This window comes from Macrosteles quadrilineatus, unplaced genomic scaffold, assembly GCF_028750875.1.
Source record: "Macrosteles quadrilineatus isolate MER2022 unplaced genomic scaffold, UCM_ALF_1.0 Scaffold_7__1_contigs__length_78375512, whole genome shotgun sequence".
NCBI classification, from domain to species: domain Eukaryota; kingdom Metazoa; phylum Arthropoda; class Insecta; order Hemiptera; family Cicadellidae; genus Macrosteles; species Macrosteles quadrilineatus.
The window spans coordinates 7,911,756-7,933,612 of record NW_026542600.1 but is presented as its reverse complement, the minus strand read 5'-3'; positions in this window follow the sequence as shown (position 1 = coordinate 7,933,612).

Here is a 21,857-nt window from a genome sequence, read left to right as displayed (position 1 = left end):
CATAATTGTAGGACATTTAGTCACTATGATATCCAAGTGCTAAATAAAATACACTCTATCCCATGATACCCTTGATAAGGATAGTTTAATTGTTGTGGTTTTCTTCTATATAATTATTTGGAAAAATGATTGATTTCATACTTAAACTGACATTATACAACATAATTAAAAAATATGTAGTTACTTTCTCTGTTGCAACAAACCAAGATACTCGTTTAAGCATTTTTTAGGGAATGAATCTGATATGTTTAGTGGAATAGTTACGTAAACATCCAATCAGGTGATTGGATATTCGCTTAATCTACAGATTTGCTTCGGCAGAGGTGGTTTTTGTTTTCATAACAAATGATTTATTCTGATCACAAACGGAACTTGGTGAAATGTGATTTATCATGATTACGTATATTGTGAAATTCTCAAACATTGTTGTGGTTTATGTTATGGTATTAATTGTACTAATCCTACCACCGATCGTACCACGTAATGGTTCATCAGATTTATTTAAATTGATTGCTGTTTCTCATGTACTTGATGGATAAATATTACCTTTTGCGTTTGAAAATAACACACCCTTAAAGTACCTCATGAAATCTACGTATTAACGAGATTTAACATTTATTGATAGTAATGATTGTAACATTCAAAGTAATGATATATTTTTTTATCATGTTAAAACAAACTAATGATGTGTAGAAGGTTAATGGTGTACATTTTGATTGCTATACAAAATAGAACGATCTCGTAATCACTTGTTTTGTTTATACCAAACAGCGATACATTTATCCCAGTCTATTTTAATGAAAGCATAGTTTTTTTATTGCAATATTCATTTCGTACAACTTAGGTCACACTGCGTAGTATAAAGTATTACATTTTGAATAATTGTAGGAAAAACATTTTATTAATCATTTTAAGCATCTTGTAAATTCAATTGATACTTTAGGGTGTATGTGGGATCAAATTGGTGTCCAATTTGGTACATGGCAACATCTGAACATTATTAATATATTCTCTCGATAGGTTTGCAATTAAGTTAAGAAATAGTTGGTTCCATTGGTGAGTTTTGCTACGCTAAAAATGTTATGTATGTTTTCATACGGAGACATACAGAGTTTTCTCACCTAAAACCACAATGAAACACAAATACTGTAATTTTTTGTCTAAAATGCATCTAGAAATAACAAATCTTCCACACTAATGTAATTTATATCTATTCCTGTAACCTTTAGAATCACTTTGATTTAAACACTCGTTACTGTAACTAGGAGTGAAAAAGCAGTTTTAAGGAAGAGGTTGTAGAGATTGTATTTTATAGATGATAAATCTTGTGAGGGTTTCCTAATTTGCATCTTGAGCCCCAAAACCCGCCTTGGACTAAAATGTATTCACCAGATTAACTTTTAATATTTCGCCCTATGTTCACCTCAAGCAAGGAATACAGTTTTGTATGAAAGGGGTTTTTCCCCCTCATATTGAGGTTTAAGTTGGGATTTATTAAAGTATGTTCAATGTAGCTAGTTTCTTGATATTATTTTTAAATTGGTGCAAATATATAGTACAAGTAAAACCATTTGTATTATCATATTCAAGTGAGATTAAAAGATTATTTTAAGCCTCCTGCAACCGGGGGTTCCTAAATTTGCATCTTAAGCCTAAAATCCGATTTAGTCTAAAATTTATTCACCGGATTAACTTTTAATATTTCGCCTTATGTTTAACTCAACATAATACCTAAAGCAAGGAATATATTTTCGTATGAAGAGTTTCTAAACGAATTACATTTTAGGATTTCATAATAGTTTTTTTTTTAAGAATGATGTCAAATTTAGCGTAGCTTTCTGAATGGTAAAGCTATGCTATTTCAAGTGCAGCCAATACTTCTTTGACCTTTATTTTAAATATTTTAGACAATACTAAGACAAATATTACGTTTTCACCAATTAAAAGGCTATTTCTTAATATAACTTATACTATTGTATTAAAGACAGTTTATTACTAAATTAAATCACCCCTGTTTTGTACTATTTGTACCTTGTTTTGTCCATATCTGTAGAAAATTAGAGCTAAGTCAATATAAATATTTTACATTTTTGCTGACATGGTTGTATAGCCATTTGATTGATTCAGACATAACACACACTGAAAATGCAAAAATAATTGGACCACGGATACTATTTGGTTATTAAAAACATTCATTAATGTTCTAAAATAGGTTCTTTTGTTGGCACGGCGGTCGTCTCAGGCCTTAAGCTGCTTGGTAATGAACTCATTTGCTTTGTATATTAAACCAGCTTGCCTTTGAATTGAATAATGTTTTAGCAGAATTTAAATATAAATACTTTTATTTAACTGTTTCATTCAATGACTGATATATTTGTGTTCACAGATTTTACCTCATGGTTACAAAAAGGTTATTAGTATTCAACATGAGTTGAACCAGTAGTTTCTGCTTTATTTTTCATTGTATTCTATGCTTAATCCAAGCAATGTTATTATTTAATTCTGCCCCTCAGTATTTGAACTCTTTTACCATTTCTCATAGCCTTGTCATTATCTGCTAACTAAATACTTACCAACTGTATACTCTCTTTTGATACCATAGTACCATAACGCACAGATTATTAACTACTGTACTGTTATAAAGATCTTTGTACTTTTCTATTTGAATAATGCTTACTAAAATCTAAAAAATATAATAATTGATATATAGCTAATTTGCTATGTAGTTTAAAGGTTTTTAATTAGGCATGAATGTATTAAAGTTTACTTTAGTTCACCAGGGTCTTGTTATTCGCAAAAGTCTTCGGTTATGCAAACAAAGAGGAAATATAAAGAAAACACTGCAAAGTAAATGTGAGTCTTATAAAGTACGCGTAAGATTAATACGAAAACTTTTATCATGTTGAAAACACATTTTACAGGCAGGGAGGTTCAAAATTAAACTCCCTTAGCATCACTTTAGGTATTTTTATAGTGTTGATGATTTTAACTTTCTAGTTTTACTTTTAAAAGAAATGCTAATCAATGGAAAATAAACAAATACCTACAAGTCACAAATTGTGTAAAATAAAAACGTAAAGATGAAAACTGTTTGTAGCAAAAGGATTAGAATCTCTTACCTATATTGTTAATTTTTAGGAAGGAAATTTCCTGAGGCTAGTTTTCTACCATTTGCCCAGTTTTGTATCACTGAATATATTTCTAAGTATGTATTGTCTAATGATCGATGCTAAAATTTCAAACCAAATTTCTTTAAAACACGTCACATATATTATTCATTAAAGTTGACCAAGTGTCTTTGTTAATCGTATCAGATTCTTCCACGACTTTTTTAATAACGTTGTGTTTTATATTCGTGAAATGTATATAAAAGTGTATATATCCTTTTAAATCCTCTTAAATCCTTTTAAATCCTTTCCTAATCTTTTAAATCCTTTTAAATTGCTCTTATGTCAAAATATATTCCATAGTATTATCTAACAGCTTAATTAGTATTTTAAAACATTTACAGATCAATTAAAGACATCTATCTGATAAAACACATAGAAAATTGACAAACGCTACATACAGTTTCATAGTTAATATCTAAGAATACTAAAAGAGTACGTAACATTTTGAAAAAATAATATAAAAGGTAGCTAGTAAGTAAATATTGTAGACTAAAAGTAAAAGGTTACAACAACTTTTTTTATAGAAAATAAGGACACTAATTTTTAACAATATTCAAGCTAAAGATCAGCCAAGCAAGAGTTTTTAACAAGATGAGCAGATGCGTTGTTATTTTGTTCTCTTAACTATATATACTTCCCAAAAAACTATGAATGGATAGAAGTTTTTAATTAGCATCAATGAGTTTTTCCCAAAGTTTAACTGCCTGAATGAACTTTGTATGTGTTTAAATTTACGACGTTTCAATGCACAAACAATAACAGTATTTATATCAACCAACTTCATCTCCCTAATAGAACATCAGACAGAATACAACGTGTGAAGTTATTTTTTAATGTTCAAATATCAAACTAACATAAAACGAACATGAAGAGTGCTAAAACGTTTTCAGCCAAATGCAATTGTAATAACATATTAGTAAATCGTTTATACGCCTTTAAACTTAAATACGCCAATTTAAAAATCATTTTTTCGTATGAATCCCTTCAATAATAAATATTCAAGCATCAAATGATTGCTGTAAAACTCAATCAAATGTGTTTTTGTAAAAAGAATGTGTTCACAATGCATGTAAATACGAGTAGTTCCAGTTGGTTGCATAAATATTATTTAGTACACATGATGCATATTTTGTAGAGATTTTTATATTTTCTGTTTATTTTATTTGGCAGAGAGCTAAAATATGGCTTCCAATCATATATTTATTTAAGACAAAAACTTTAAACAGCTGGTTGATAAAATTATAAACTTTTGCCTTATCAAAGTTCCCAAACACCAATAGTATCATTTCCAATCAAAATGTTACTGGTTGAAGAAAACATACGCCTCACACTACTTACATACAAACTCATTTACAATTATAATACATGGTGATAGCTTAACTGGTCTTTGAAAACATTTTTGAAGGGCTGCTGTTTGACATTAAAAACATATTTGTCTTTACTTTGAACACTTTGATTATCATTCCAGGGTGGGGGGGAGATCAAACCCTCTGATTGCGGAAAGATAAATGCAGCTTGGAGGAACTTCTCAAATATATACACTTGAAGAAAACTTTTACCATTAAAACAATTAGGGTCAGTTGTAAAAAAATCTAAGAAAGACATGTACATTTAAGTTGATTCTTTCGACCTTAATTTAATGTCTTATCATCTAACCCCATCCAATAGTTTAAAAAATATACTAAAACCTTTAAATATAAAATATATTTTGAATCTAAATTTCTGAATAGTATAAGTTTACAATGGGAAGTGATTGTTATTGTGAAAGGAACTCAGAGTTACCTAAACAACCATTATTTTGTGACAACATTAACAATAGCTTTAAAAACAAACAACAAACGGTAGAAGTGTTTTCGCAATATTCCATTATAATTCACAGCTGTATGGCTCACAACAACATGGACCATGTTTGTCAAGATATTTATAATTAACAATGGCTATAAAACAAACAACGAACAACAAACAGCTAGCTGGTAGAGGTTTAATGTTGTGGCAATATTTCATTATGATGCACAGTATTATTGCTCTCAACAACATGGCCCATGTTTGTGTGAATATTTAATATTTAAAGGCTGTTGTTTAGTGTTATGTGAGCATAATGGTGTAGTTTATGATTATCGTAATGATGAGATCAGTTTTGAAAATGTTATTAAATATGTTATGCATAACAGTTTGATTTATTTGTTTGAGGAAATACGAAATGATTGATTTTGGTTTGAACTTCTATCTTACGCCCCAGAAACTCATGATCTAAACCTCAAATCCGTTCTGATTTGACACAATTGTCATTTCTACCTCTGAATTTATAATATACTACAGTGGCTATCCTGCCTTATTAAGCTACTAAGATAACTTGTTCACTGGCTAATGGTATGTAGTGTTTTCAAATGCGTTGCGTACATAACTTTTGGACTCCTTCAATGATTGGTTGCAAGTTGCAATATTAGTACAGGTTTGTTGTCGGATGAAACATAGCCTACGCCTAAACGTGCAAAAGTATCAGATCTGTACTTTGCACCAGTTTGAAATTGTGGTAATATATAAACTTTTGTGTTAAATATCAGAAAAAACGAGTTAGTAAAAAAAAACTAAAATCCGACAGTTTGAATTTGTAATGTATATAATTTATATATGTAAATGTATGAGTAAATGTATAAGTTACTCATAAACTCTTTCGTTGAATCATAAAACAAATAAAACAGGTTTACAGATCACAAAACATTTCTTATTTGAAAATCGAGACGTATAAAGGCACGGAAATGAGAAAGACAAGCGTAGCATGAACTGAGTAAATTGGACAATATTGAGATTCTTCAAATTCAACTTGGATTACAACAAGGAATGTTAGGAGAGTATTAAGTTTGTACTTATCTCATACATTTGTCAATTTCTTTAAAAATAGAAAAAATAAACATTAAACAAAAAAGGAAAAATATTCCATTGGGCTATGAAGTAAAATTACCAGTTTATATGATGTTTAAAATTTAATTCAATTATAACTTGCTTAACTATCCTTGAAGTAACCAGGTTTGTCGTTTGGTAATTTATATTAAACATTCAGTAATACACAAATTATTAAGCACATTTTTTTATTGCGTGGCTTTATAACCTCATATTCAGAGAACATGTTTACTTAACACACTATTTATATAATTCTGCAAATACATTGTTTAATTCAGATGTTTGAAGTACCCTGAAATCCACAATACTGTTTACTTAAACTGAAACAAACAATTTACAATTTAATCTCGCTCGTTTAAGCAAACATTGTTTTGACACTTATTTAGATACAGTAGTTGAAAATAATCAAATTGAATCGGATTGTTTGTTCTGTTTCTATATACGAGTTCATGATAACAATTTTCTACATAAACTTTTAATTTCCTTGCATTCCAGACCACTTTTAAACTACACGTTTTACCTTGTTCAATTTAAGGTTGCAGGTTATCCGAAGAACTCAATATGGCTTCCTCGAAGATTGGTCTAGTCTAAAGGTGTTTTGGTTTTACCCGGAAGATTCATCATCATACGATTTGTGTCTCATTGGTATAAAATTAACATTAGTCAGATTGACGAAAATTTTCCAAATACCCCCGCCGTAACAAACCTGCAGACTAATCAAATTTCCATTTACCTAGCTGGATTTATACTAAAATATTACTTGAAATTTGTCAAATTTATTTCCAATTTAAATAACATTAATTTTAATGAGTACCTAGGTGTTGGTACAGGGAAGGTATTGAGGTTTTTTTTAAATGTTGATAGCTTAGTATGAAATAAACAAAATTGCCAAATTTGATTCAAATATGTCCATAAACAAGCAAACTACAACATTTTATTAATTCTCCATAATAATAACATGGGAATTTTAAATTTAAAGTTGTTTTTATTACCTCCGTATCCGTTAGGCATGCAACAACGCTTCAATGTACAAAAGTATTTCTTATTTTAAGCTTTAAAAATGGTCTGGAAAGATTTAGAGTAAAAAATGGGAAATCCCAATTTTTACCACATAAAACCCCCCATAAAGCCCCGTTCCCATAGTCTGATTATGCTGGTTCGCAAACTCGTTCGAATAAACGTAGGTTTACACGTTTCTACCAAATTTCATCAAAATCGGATCATTTTTGTTCCAGTCATCGCGCTAACGGACATATATATGAATGGAGGGTGTTTTTGGCCTCTGGGGACCTCAACATGAAAAAGTAAATCGGTCCTGGGTCTAGGTCTAACCATGAGACAATGAGTAATAGCTTATTCCCTCTATGGGAAATTCGCTAAAATTGATAGAAATCAAACATTGATTAAAAATACATAAAATTATGATTGTAACCGACAGTTTACATTAGTTCTTATATTTCACTGTTAATCTGATTGGTTCAATCCTATCTATTTTCATTATTTTACATCGACTTACTTACTATTGAAATGATAGGTTAACTATCCTTTAGCTTGACCTTCTGAAATTTGGTAATAAACAATTAGGTTTAGTTGAATGCTTGCTGGGCCACATAATTCTCTAAACCCCGGTCAAGGTGAAAAGGGGTGGTTTGGTAAAAAGGTTTGATAGCTTGTATTTTGTATATACTGCCATACCAAGAAAGTATATATATATTATAAGTATATAGGTAGGAAAGTGTGTAGGGTACGGTCAGTGCAGGAGGTGGCATTATCAACAAATCTATTATATTAATGGGCTGGACTCTAAAAGACAACAATTAACTATGTAATTATATTTTTTACCTATTCACACTTACTGCTAATTAATTGTAGTAAGAACTATTTCGGGTATGCAATTTTTTTACTATGTAGTTTTTAAAGGAATTATTCATTACAGATACAGTATAAACTAAAATTAGTAGGGAAGTATTCGACATTTATACTGTCAATGTCCCACAAGTTGTTGTGTTTCTGTTACGGAGCTGTTTGTGTACACGTACTTTTATCATCCCAAGCTTTGCCCCAACAGAATGCATATTTCGTAAAATGGTTTAACAGAATGCAATTTATGAAGAACTAAATGAAGATATATTATGTATATATCAATTTTTTTCAAAATTGCAGAAGCTAAGAAGTATTGTCTATAACCTCTGTATATTACTAGTAAAGGCATTGTTTTGTGTGAATTAATAATGATTTATTTTAAATTTCTGGAAATACCAATAACAATATTGTTTATAAAGATGAATACCTTTTTAGGAATGTAAGAAATAAACGCTTATTTCTTAATGTGAATAACATTTTTAATACACAACCAAACAACTATAGCATTTACTTAGGTTGCATGGATGAAAATATCATAATCTCTCGAAGAAAACCAACCTGTGTAACAGATATCTTTAATTTTACACCATTAGTAATATAATTATATCCTTAAAATGTATGGAACCAATTTTGCTCCATCGTTGCAAAACCTTGCAGTGAAGGAGCTATTCTAGAAGATGTTTTAGCCAGCTCAGTGGGTAATAGATGATAAATCTTGTGAGGGTTCCCTAATTTGCATCTTGAGCCCCAAAACCCGCCTTGGACAAATATTCACCAGATTAACTTTTAACATTTCGAGTATATTCCATAAAAATATCAATTTTTTCATTCAAGGAATATCGTTTTTATCAACGTATAAAATCAATGCTTAAGGGTTGATTATAAATATTTTTATCTCCTCTGAATTGTACTATCTATTATTTCATTTTTGCATACAAAACAACCTTTTCGCTAATTCTATATTATATTTATAGAATTAGCTAATTTTTTTGAAATTCATTCGAAATATGTGCTAATAAGGAATTTGAATATCATTGTGTCAACATATTGTAGTTTTATTTTAAATAATTTCAACAAACCTGCAACCGTAGTTTCTAGTCTGTATCGATAACATAATATACAAGCTATAATTTACTGAGTTTATACTTTAAATATTTTTAAAATTTGAATGCTTAAAATTATTACAGTTCAGCTACAGATAATTATAAACATCAGTAAATGTTCTAAAAAGGCGGTTTTGTTGACGCGGAGGTCGTCTCAGCCTTAAGCTGCTTAGTTAATGAACTCATTTGCTTTGTATATTAAACCAGCTTGGCTTTGAATTGAATAATCTTCAAGGCAGAACATAAATATATAAAAACATGTTGTGAATAGTCTCATTTTACTCGTTTTAATCAAAAGGTGTTTATATTTGCTCAGAAGTTTAATTTTTACAAATTCTCTCTAGTAATGTATAGTAATTTAGTAAAACGAATTTAAACTGCGTACAACTTTACGTAAATATTGTTATGTCATTATTCAGTTTCTTATATTAAACGATAAATTAAACTGTTGTATCTAATGGTTTTCAGAGCTATAACCATAGTTTACGACAGTTTTCATGGTGATGATATCAACAATAAACAATCCTCATTCTTAACATAAACCTAAAACAAGTTATTTACAGATTTTTAAAATTAATCCACCCAACAATTCCCAAATAATTATTTATTATGAAGAAAGATTTTCTTTCAAAAGCTATTTTTCAAGTAAGTGCTCGGCGGTAATAGTTTATTTTCGTATGCATAGTGGTTAAAGGAATTGTTAGAATTTATGAATTTTGTGATTGGTTTAGTTTCTATTACTAATTGATAGACATTCATTTGATACAGTTTTAAGTTTTAGGTTTATTGTTTTTTTATCAACGGGATCATTTCCAGACTGTGGAATCTTCTCTTTTGCTAAATAATTCTTAAATAAATACGTTTTCAGCAGTTTGAAGTTAGAGTAGTTGACATAATACAGGTTCTTTTTGCGAAACAAGTACTGTGAGACACTCTTTAACGACAAAACAAGCCTATGTTGGTATCCCTGTTTTCTTTATTATTATTCTTTATATCAGCTGATATGCTTTGTTGAAGGTATATTCATGACTGTATGATTTTATTGCAAATAAGACTCAACGTCATAGTGTTTTTAATAGCTGAAATAAAGGATATAAAGTAGGTCTACGCTTTTAGGTACTTAAATCACACTTGGAAACACCATTTCAAACCCTTTCTTGCCATAAAACCGATGATTTTCTTTTAACATATTATTTAAACTCTTTCATCCTCTGAAACACATGTTATTCACATGTTGAATATGTTGAGTCTTATTCCCAATAACACTAAAACTCATAGATAACTATGCAAAAATGTGTATCAACTGGTCAACAATTAAGTAAAGAAAACAGGGGTACCAACATTTTATAAGCTTGTTTTAGCGTTCAACAATATTTCTCACAATACTTGTAATTTGGGTTGCGTTAAAAAAAACACCCTGTATAAGCCTAAAGCTGCTTAGGCTGGACTTTTGTGTGTAAACAATACAAACACTTCCTAAAGATATGACGACAGGGGTTAGAGGTGAAGAATGGGATACTGATGAAATGTGTTTATTCGAGTAGAATGAAACTAAATCCAATTCTTAGAACGTGTTAACAAATCAGGTTGACTCACATATGTTATGTGGATACTAATCATACTAGGATTGCACAATAAATGTTGTAAAAACAATTGTTGTATTGGCACCTCTATGTATTGTTCTATACTTGAAACCTTGGCTATAGAAACATTAATAAGTAATTAAAACAAAACAAAATTTAAACTTGTTCCCTTCATATTTGGAGCGGACGTGACATTACGAGATGGATGAGGCTGACTACCTGGAATTCTATGACGAATGAAGAACGTATAACGTGTATGACACGTTTTCAAACTAGGTAAATAAGACAACGTTTCTAACAACGTTCTGTCTCAGATCACTCCTCTCCAGTTGGTTACAAGTGCACTCCACAGGTCGCGCTAACTCTGCGAAAATCTACATAATTAATTATTACTCCTTAATTTTTTTTTATTATATTACATACATTGGTTTTACAGTTCATACTATTGATGACGGTTACAATGGATTTATTTCCGTAAGACTCAAGCGTAAAAATAAAATGAAATAAAATTAGTATTGACATTAAAAATCTTGTTTCTTTTGAGTAGGATGTAGTTAACCATAATGACTCAGTTTGTATTATGAAAAGCTGTGCAAATTTTAAAGGTTACGGATTAAATGAGCGTAGAAGTGTAGAAGTTCTCGCAGGAAAGATGTGTACTACTCATTGCATATATACAGACGTGCTCTGTACCACTGTCGGGAGGACCGAAGCTGCTAGATGTCCATTGAGGTTCAATTCCTCTCCCCCCATAATAAGTTGCATAATTACAACATAATACTAGAATAGCCATTGACCCATAATCCACATAAACATGTGGTGGCCTTACGTCTCAGCAGCGGACTTTGTTCTCCTTTTGTATTTTTTAAAATTTAATTTTAAACAAAAACAAAAACTTTTGATAAGTTTACTATTTAAGGATCGTTTAAATGAACTCTTACAAAACCTAAAGGTTAGATTCAATTAAATAACTCCTTAAATTTCTTTTTAAGTACCTTATTTGGTTCATTTTTTGTTCTCAATAATTTTTTAATGAAGTTTTTGAACCAAACATTATACCCTTTTTTAATATTTTTAAACCAGTTTACTATTGAATAACGAGACTTTTCTCAATACCAGATCTATCTATAACACCAGTTACGGTACGAAATTATGGTAGTACTAAAAAATATACATATTTGAAATTATGTACTAAAGATGCATCAAACCTGCAGATAGGTTTTTGTCAATTTACGATTAATCAGAAAGCATAGTACACAAAAAATACTCAGTAATTTTAGTGCTTGGATTGGAAGTGTACATTAAGCAATACATTTTTGAATTAATATAGAAGTTAAACTTTGTTTAAATGTAGGCTTATATAACTATACATTTGTTTTGTTGTATATATTTTAAATTTTAGCTGAACTGACCCAATTACAGTGTTATGTAATTGACATATTATTCAAATTAATTCAAACATATTTCAAACAGAATAAAACACTTCAACAAACTATTAAATATAATAATTCGGTAGGGAAAATAATACAAAATAACGTCACAAGTTGTGGTATTCAACAGTTTTGTTAATCTTATTACGGTGTCCTGGTAAATCCACTTATTCGTTGGTATCAAAGTCACCCTCTACAGTCGGGCTGAGCAGCTCAGCTAAACCTCAGTATGAGCTTTACTGTCAGTTGTATTGGATTAAACAGTTACTGACAAGGTAGGTCTGAGGTTGAACTTGCGACGTTCCCAATGATTACTCTGGATACACCGGTTATCCAACTCTGAAGCATGCGGTCTACTATGCCTCTTTCCCCCAAAGTTGTCGGGTTCAATCCCAATAAAAATAAAATTTTAATCAGCTCAGCTAAGCGTAGACTTAAGATATTTTTCATACAAACCATTCATTCATGTATGAAAAACAGGTGTTCAGACAAAAAGAGGAGTTTGTCTTTTTTACATTATCAAGCACCATTTATGTATTTATCAAATATTCGAAGTAATATAGATTAAAAGGACGATTTTATACATTTTTCGTACTTAACAAATGATAGAACAGGTCACCTTGAAAAATCCACCTCAAGATCCAGAATGGTGTAATCAACTTAAATTTCAAATTTCTACTTGAAGATAAAAGAAAGTTAAATATGAAACTATCGGAAAAACATTTTTGTACGATATTGGTAAATGTTATAAGCAATTTAGAGACGACAATGTACTTGAATTTAAATAATTTTAAATCTCTTTTAATTCTGATTTAAATGTTTTAGTAATTGTGATTATTTTTACTCGAATATTCAATACCTTTCCGCAAAATAGTAAATATAAAATAGAATCTTGTGAGTATGAACTCAACACAATTAGTTTTTGCACGATTTATACTGAAAATTATAAAATCAGACAGATCTTACTTTATTAAATGTTATAATAATAAAGAATGGTATAAATGTATATCGTTTGAGTAACCTGATTTATAGATTATTAATAAATATTTTATATACAAATCTTCAATTTCCATGTACAATCGGTGAGTTTAATAATACATCCACGGAAATATATTTCCTAAATGTTCCATCCATCATATTATGACAGTTCTCCTCATGGACATATTACACCATTTCACAACATAACTTGAATGATAAACATTAGAGTTATAACTCCCAAACTAAGTGAGGAAGACATCAATAAAAGTCTACATAGGGAAACATATTATGTATTTACATCATGATAAACAATTTTAACAACTGATTTCACAGGTTTAAAAATAAATACTTTTTCTAAAAGAATAACATGGGTTTTCTAAATGTACATTTTATTTTTATTTTTCTTAATCTTTCTATCTTACAAAACACTGCTTTATGCTTCAAAACACAAAATTATCTGTTTTTAACCCTTTAAGATGGCTGAAATGGAAGTTGGTTATTTACATATTCAAGGGTGAAAACTAGAAGAAACTAATTGAAAAAATGCAAAACCCCATAACACCACCTCTCACTACCCAATCCTGCTTGTTGCAAACTCAATTAAGTTTATCTATCTAGTTCCACACATTTCATCCAAATTTCGTCAAAATCGGACCAAATTGCTTGAGCTATTGTCATTGCGATATTCATATACAAGAATTTGAATGTCTATTGTTTTTTTTTTTACTCTAATAATAAAAAAATCAGTCCCGGGTCTAGGTCTTTCCAAGTCACCTATAGCTTCTTCACTATATGGGAAATTCACTGATAGGTTCGATTAATCGAAAAATAGTGTGCTGTTACAAATAATATTTTCTTCCCCATACCGATGATATATTTACATCTCTGGATGGGAAACAAAATGAACACAGTTAGAGATACAACCATAGCATAAATATAATAATTTTGGAATTCGATATTTCATTTTGCAATTAATGGAAACATTGAATTTAACAAGGACTATTTACAAGCTTCAGGGATGCAAATTAGCTCAATTTTCTACCACCAATAACATCAGCTCAGTTACAACAATAACATTATTTTATAAAATTGTATCACATTGATTTGACTATTTCTAAATCTATAACACTATAACATAATAGCACCATATAATACCAATCTAATCATATTTGACACGTTTTAAACACATAAATAAGCCTAAATACATATAAAATATAGGATAAAATATGGTTCAATTGAATTTTATTTTTGTTTAAAATTATGTACTACTTGCAATGTAGATTGTTTACAAAGCCATACTAATGATATAAACAACAAGACTTACTAACTAAAGAATTTTAAAATACATACTAATACATAGTAGTGACCGACCCAGTTAGTAATTGATGGTTACAATTTGTAGTTATAAGCTATTTTTATAGGAATAACCCATCCAAACATTGAAATAATTTATTAAAATCATATTTATTTTACTAAACAGCAGTCATATTGCTTCTCTTTATTTAATTGAGGGAGGAGCGGTGTTAAGAAAATTTAATGAACTTACTTTTCGAATTCCTTAGCACAAACTTTGACAAATTAAATTTCTAAGATAACTCATAACTGTGCGAGTTTAATCACAGTTAAATGTATGATAAAGAATATATTTGACCATTTTTCATTTCTCTAAACAAGATTTAATAAAAATATAAAAATTACAGTAGACCACAAGGTTTATGTTTACATTACATTATATGTTCTCCTGAGTTCGCTGAACATATAATGAACATTTACTAACAATGTGTCAATTTCTCTTGATTACCATTGTACATCAATCAATTGCAGGTGTTATAAACACCTCAGGTGAGGGCATTGGTATGTTTTAGTAACAATTGCACATTTCAATAATTCAGCCAATATTAAATAATTCTTTGGCGAAATCTCAATACTAAAAGCAAACCTTAAGCTTTTGATTCCTTGCATTTATGTTCATCAAAAATAGTTTTTAGCCTAACCAATTGAGATGATTCAGCTACAGAATATAGGTATTTTGACCATCGGAAATTTATTAGACATAGAGTGTTTAACTTCGGAAATGGTAGTTTTATGACGGATAAATTATAATATGTTTTCATTACGTAAAACTTGTAAAAATCTAAAGGTTAATAGAGGAATTCCAACATTGTTACCGTTATACTCTTAACAAGTTACAACAAGTTATATATCAAAAATAGTCGTACAAACTAGACACGGTTGGGTTTAATTTATTAATTGTCTGGTGATTAATATAAACGATATATTGTATAAATATACACTTAGTGTTTTAAAGCACTACTAAGCTACAGACTGGCAAAGTATAAATATCTAGCTAATACACATTTATACAGTTTTCAGGGTTTTCCAAAAAGCACGGACGTGTTGGGTCGTCAGTCAGGATCCAACATGCCCGTGCTGTAAACTCAGACCCGGAGACATCCAGGAGTGACTCTGGAGGACCAGAAGCTGAGGACGCAGCAGAGGAAGAGAAGAACCACAGCGGCAGACATGAGGTAGACACTCCAGGACAACTGACAGGAACCTGGGGATAGACACAGGCTATACTGGGTGTACAAGGATAAGGAAGAGAAGAACTACAGCGGCAGACATGAGGTAGACACTCCAGGACAACTAACAGGAACCTGGGGATAGACACTGGTTATACTGGGTGTACAAGGATAAGGAAGAGAAGAACTACAGCGGCAGACATGAGGTAGACACTCCAGGACAACTGACAGGAACCTGGGGATAGACACTGGTTATACTGGGTGTACAAGGATAAGGAAGAGAAGAACTACAGCGGCAGACATGAGGTAGACACTCCAGGACAACTGACAGGAACCTGGGGATAGACACTGGTTATACTGGGTGTACAAGGATAAGGAAGAGAAGAACTACAGCGGCAGACATGAGGTAAACACTCCAGGACAACTGACAGGAACCTGGGGATAGACACTGGTTATACTGAGTGTACAAGGATAAATATATCAGGGATAGACACTGGTTATACTGAGTGTACAAGGAAAGGATACCGGTACCAAGAGAGACACTGACACTGGTTATCAATATGTGTTATCTACCAGGCTTGAGCATAACTCTTAGGTTTACGTTCTTATTTTTAGACGTAACCAAATTACTTATACCTTGTCACATTTCTCATCTTACCCATCCTGTATTTTCCAGACAGAGGTCCACAACAGTCCCTAACTTCCCTGTTGTCCCATCCTGCAGGATATGCAACTCCTCCTCCACAGACCAGCAGAGCTGAAAGAGAATTAATCAATCATGAAAGTATTGAAGTTTTGGAGCTATGATAATTTCAACTTTTTTAAACATTTCCCTAGATTTTAATAGTTTGGACTAATGTTTAGGAACATTGGAGCATGTTCACTTTAATGCATGCTTTTTGTAGCATAATTACGACAAACCCCTAGGTTAAGTAATTACGTAAAACGCTAAAGTTCTAGTAACTTTTGATTGCAATGAAGACCGTAATATACAATTGTGTCAATTGTTGGAACTTTTTTGTCATCATATGACCTTAGTTCGGATAAATATGTGAACAATATTTCCTTTTGTGACAGTGATATGTGGTCTCATTTATGGGTTTAAAATAATACTCACTCTAACAATCAAAAGACACTGTTTATTGTTTAACAATTCCAGGATTCAAGAGCAAAATTCTAAGGAATCTAAAAGCGGGTGATTTTAAACCCTAATTTGTAAACGTAACTTTGTGACACTAAGTTAGGGTAGAAAAAATTTCCCTTGAAACTAAACCAAACTAACCCAGCTTAATTCGATTTGTGTTAACTGAAACAAATCGAGTGCCTGGTTGTGTAGTTTCCAATTACACATTTACTTTATAGCAATCGTTTGAACAATGTGTGAAATTAAAAAAGTCAAATAACACTTGTAATAACATATTTACACTTATACTGTTCACTCACAAGACGGTAAATATATATGAGAGATGGTAAGTGGTGATTTTTTTAAACAAAACTCCCCTGATTTTGACTCCTCTACTAAAAGTCAATACACTTTGCACAATTCATTTAACCTGCCAATTCCTAAACACATATCATCTTTTTTTAAACACACATTTTACATTAGCATAAATTTGTTCAACTCACTTCCATTATCCCTTAAGTTGGAACCAAGCCTTTCAAAAATAAAAATAAAACAGCTAAAAAATGAATTGCTAAATATAGCCTGTTACAGCGTCCAAGAATTCCTGAAGTGATAAAGTGTTTTGAAAGCTGTAATATGTCATAATTAATTGTAAATATTAGAAATTAGTAATTGTATTATAGTATAGTATTTTTGTACTGTTGTGACCTCGCTAATGCAAATTGTATTATTGTTACTTCGGCCCAATAAAATGATTTGATTTGATTGATTTCGATTGGTTGCTCCAATCATCATCTAACCCAATAGGCGAATGACAAGAATTTCAATGGCGTCCCTTATATAACTATTGGTTACCGGAAGTACATGCCAATAAGTTTCTATAAGTACAACTGGAGTCAAAATTAACTTGTTCATTAATCAGCTTATTTATATTTTTACATTCTTCCTTATTAATTAAACCTACTTATAGAAAATATATTGGCCGGTACGTCCAGTGGCCAATAGTCTATAAAAGACGCCATTGGGGTTCTTGACATTCGCCTATTGGGTCTGATGATGATTGGAGTATCCAATATTTAGTGACATAACATAACAAAGTGACATGTTTGATGTTTCTTCTTGTCACAAGTATTCTCTTCGAAACACTAACAACATTCCCATCCCCAAACACTCCACTTCATTCTTCCAACATCATTTTCAGTAAGCATACAACGCTACAAAGCTGTACAATAGCCTTCCTCTGGGGTTGAAGACCGAGGAGGATCACCTGACTTTCAAACGAGCAGGGAAGAGACTGCTCTTGAATGGGGTTTACTACAGCGTCTGGGATTTTTTTTTCTTTTAATCATAACTGTTTGTAAATAGTTTTAAAAATGTACTACATAAGATGTTTTGTATTTTAGATTATTTTAACATGGCTAACGCTGATTGGATTTGGTTAATTTGGCTAAATAAATGACTTATGACAATCCAATCGAAATCAATCACCAATTACCATCTTTTATATGCATTTACCGTATCATGAGTAAGCAGTACAAGTGTAAATATATTATTACAAGAGTTATTTGGCGGGTTTTAACTTTTAGGTAGTTTAATGACACGTATAATTCTGATCAATAAGTAATTTTTGGTATATGCATAAAGTTATGTTCCAAATACACAATGATTACTGACAAAGTTTCCTACAAATGCTGCTATTGTTCAAACACAGGAATTGTGAAAAAAGCAGATGAAGATCTCAATTAAAGGTGTTTACTATTGAATACTGATTTATCACTTGTATTACTGAATGCTCAATAAATTTCTGACCGAACATTGCTCACATTGTGCACTTTACATTGGAAACATATTTCTTCAGGCGGATAATAAAGCAATTGTAGTAGATTACGATTACTATAATATAAATAGAACAAAACTAAATAATGACTGACAAACGAGTGCTTAATATTGAAAGGAGGACCTGCAATGAGTTGTATGCAGCCAGCTACCCTAGCTGTGCCATTATGAACTACGTATGTTATGCAACACGCTGCTAGTGTAGTGACTGCTATCAGCAGACTCAGCACACTAGCTGCTGCTATCAGCACTGTGCTGACTTGCCACCAGCCACTTGGGATGTCCACAAACCTACAACAACATTGTATAAGTCACTACAGTGTGTGTAGTGTAGGTTATGCAGCATGCTGCTAGTGTAGTAACTAATATCAGCAAACTCAGCACACTAGCTGCTGCTATCAGCACAGTGCTGACTTGCCACCAGCCACTGGGAATGTCCATGAACCTACAACAACATTGTATAAGTCACTACAGTGTGTGTTGTGTAGGTGATACAGCATGCTGCTAGTGTAGTGACTGCTATCAGCAGACTCAGCACACTAGCTGCTGCTATCAGCATTGTGCTGACTTGCCACCAGCCACTGGGAATGTCCATGAACCTACAACAACATTGTATAAGTCACTACAGTGTGTGTTGTGTAGGTGATACAGCATGCTGCTAGTGTAGTGACTGCTATCAGCAGACTCAGCACACTAGCTGCTGCTATCAGCATTGTGCTGACTTGCCACCAGCCACTGGGGATGTCCATGAACCTACAACAACATTGTACAAGTCACTACAGTTAGTGTTGTGTAGGTGACGCAGCATGATTCTAGTGTAGTGACTGCTATCAGCAGACTTAGCACACTAGCTGCTGCTATCAGCATTGTGCTGACTTGCCACCAGCCACTGGGGATGTCCATGAACCTACAACAACATTGTATAAGTCACTACAGTGTGTGTTGTGTAGGTGATGCAGCATGCGTCTAGTGTAGTGACTGTTAACAGCACACTAGCTGCTGCTATCAGCATTGTGCTGACTTGACACCAGCCACTGGGGATGTCCATGAACCTACAACAACATTGTACATGTCACTACAGTTAGTGTTGTGTAGGTGATGCAGCATGATTCTAGTGTAGTGACTGCTATCAGCAGACTTAGCACACTAGCTGCTGCTATCAGCATTGTGCTGACTTGCCACCAGCCACTGGGAATGTCCATGAACCTACAACAACATTGTATAATTCACTACAGTGTGTGTTGTGTAGGTGATGCAGCATGCGTCTAGTGTAGTGACTGTTAACAGCACACTAGCTGCTGCTATCAGCATTGTGCTGACTTGACACCAGCCACTGGGGATGTCCATGAACCTACAACAACATTGTACATGTCACTACAGTTAGTGTTGTGTAGGTTATGTAACACGCCGCTAGTGTAGTGACTGTTAACAGCACACTAGCTGCTACTATCAGCATTGTGCTGACTTGCCACCAGCCACTGGGGATGTCCATGAACCAATAACAACATTGTATAAGTCACTACAGTGTGTGTTGTGTAGGTGATACAGCATGCTGCTAGTGTAGTGACTGTTTACAGCACACTAGCTGCTGCTATCAGCATTGTGCTGACTTGACAACAGCCACTGGGGATGTCCATGAACCTATAACAACATTGTACATGTCACTACAGTTAGTGTTGTGTAGGTGATGCAGCATGATTCTAGTGTAGTGACTGCTATCAGCAGACTCAGCACACTAGCTGCTGCTATCAGCATTGTGCTGACTTGCCACCAGCCACTGGGGATGTCCATGAACCTACAACAACATTATACATGTCACTACAGTTAGTGTTGTGTAGGTGATGCAACATGCTGCTAGTGTAGTGACTGCTATCAGCAGACCCAGCATACTAGCTGCTGCTATCAGCATTGTGCTGACTTGCCACCAGCCACTGGGGATGTCCATGAACCTATAACAACATTGTATAAGTCACTACAGTGTGTGTTGTGTAGGTGATGCAGCATGATTCTAGTGTAGTGACTGCTATCAGCAGACTTAGCACACCAGCTGCTGCTATCAGCATTGTGCTGACTTGCCACCAGCCACTGGGGATGTCCATGAACCTATAACAACATTGTATAAGTCACTACAGTGTGTGTTGTGTAGGTGATGCAGCATGCGTCTAGTGTAGTGACTGTTAACAGCACACTAGCTGCTGCTATCAGCATTGTGCTGACTTGACACCAGCCACTGGGGATGTCCATGAACCTACAACAACATTGTACAAGTCACTACAGTGTGTGTTGTGTAGGTGATGCAGCATGCGTCTAGTGTAGTGACTGTTAACAGCACACTAGCTGCTGCTATCAGCATTGTGCTGACTTGCCACCAGCCACTGGGGATGTCCATGAACCTACAACAACATTGTACATGTCACTACAGTTAGTGTTGTGTAGGTTATGTAGCACGCCGCTAGTGTAGTAACTGTTAACAGCACACTAGCTGCTGCTATCAGCCCTTTGCTGACTTGACACCAGCCACTGGGGATGTCCATGAACCTACAACAACATTGTACATGTCACTACAGTTAGTGTTGTGTAGGTTATGTAGCACGCCGCTAGTGTAGTAACTGTTAACAGCACACTAGCTGCTGCTATCAGCCCTTTGCTGACTTGACACCAGCCACTGGGGATGTCCATGAACCTACAACAACATTGTACATGTCACTACAGTTAGTGTTGTGTAGGTTATGTAGCACGCCGCTAGTGTAGTAACTGTTAACAGCACACTAGCTGCTGCTATCAGCCCTTTGCTGACTTGACACCAGCCACTGGGGATGTCCATGAACCTAAAACAACACGATTCATTGTTGATTCGAAGTTAAAGCGTTTGGATACACAATGTAGCGCTCTAGATGTTGTTTCAACATACTCTAAGATAACTCAGCTTGACAATTAATTCTAATTGATGTTTTTGTCCACATCATGCTGTTATTTTATGGTAAATATATCGTGTTTGATTGGGAACTAAGGCAAACACAGCACCGACAAGGTAATACGACTTCATATAATGTAATAATCCACTAATATGTTATAAAAAATACTTACCTAAGTTTTGCGTGATACTGAACAAACATGTTTTGCTGAATAATAATTTGATTAGTATGAGCTGTGCACCGATATGATTTAGTGTCAGATAATGGCGTTGTTCTGCTCGTTGATAATTGACCGAATTATTCTGCCCTCATAACTATAGGTTTATTGTGTAACGCTGTACAACATCGTGTTTAAGCATGACTAACGTTAATAATTTAATGACATATTTTGACGGGATTGGATGGATTTAGTTACAAAGATATATTTGAGTTC